This window comes from Sinocyclocheilus anshuiensis, unplaced genomic scaffold (genome assembly GCF_001515605.1).
Source record: "Sinocyclocheilus anshuiensis isolate Anshui unplaced genomic scaffold, SAMN03320099.WGS_v1.1 scaffold3208, whole genome shotgun sequence".
Classification (NCBI taxonomy): domain Eukaryota; kingdom Metazoa; phylum Chordata; class Actinopteri; order Cypriniformes; family Cyprinidae; genus Sinocyclocheilus; species Sinocyclocheilus anshuiensis.
This window is the reverse complement of record NW_015552785.1, coordinates 67,072-67,345: the sequence shown is the minus strand read 5'-3', so window position 1 is coordinate 67,345 and position 274 is coordinate 67,072.

Here is a 274-nt window from a genome sequence, read left to right as displayed (position 1 = left end):
TACGATTGACTCCTTTCACCAAAAAATTGTCGTAAATCGTTGTGAAAAGCCGTCGTCAACCAAAGTGAGGCAACACAAGCGTCGGCAACACAAATCGTCGGAAACTGATGGCTAGTCAACACCCCAGTGCGTATAGCTACCCTCACCTACGATTGACAAGACACTGCCACGCACATTATCCTGCCCAACCAAACTTTATGGATCACTGTCTCTTAGGGCTCGACCCTCCTTATTGACGATTTAGCATTGTATCACCTTACCGACGACGAGTATC